We start from the raw sequence: 352 nt of genomic DNA, 5'->3' as shown, positions 1-352 counted from the left end.
GAGGGTCAGGGGGCGGAGTTTAGCCTGGCTCCGCCCCCCGCTAGGAGCCTCAGCGGCAGGCTTGGGACCTCCCTCATGAATATGCAATGAACCCCCGGTAAACAGAGGACGCCACTGGCTGGGGGTATGACGCCACCGCCTGAGGCGCGGGCTGCCCCGCCAAAACCATGGGATGGTAGGGGATTACGGGGTAACGCTGTTGTGCCTTCAGTCTCCCAAACTGCGGGATTATCAAGGCGCGCGGTGGGCTGAGGGATTTTGGAGGTCCGTTGGTTACATTATAGTTCATATCTATAATGTAAATATCTAATTGCTTCAATCGCAATTCGTGGAAACCTCATAGCAGCCTTCC

The sequence above is a fragment of the Pezoporus occidentalis genome, unplaced genomic scaffold, assembly GCF_034315485.1.
Source record: "Pezoporus occidentalis ecotype Australia unplaced genomic scaffold, CSIRO_AGI_Poc_V1 ctg164, whole genome shotgun sequence".
Classification (NCBI taxonomy): domain Eukaryota; kingdom Metazoa; phylum Chordata; class Aves; order Psittaciformes; family Psittacidae; genus Pezoporus; species Pezoporus occidentalis.
The sequence above is the reverse complement of the archived record's forward strand: the minus strand, read 5'-3'. Positions refer to the sequence as shown.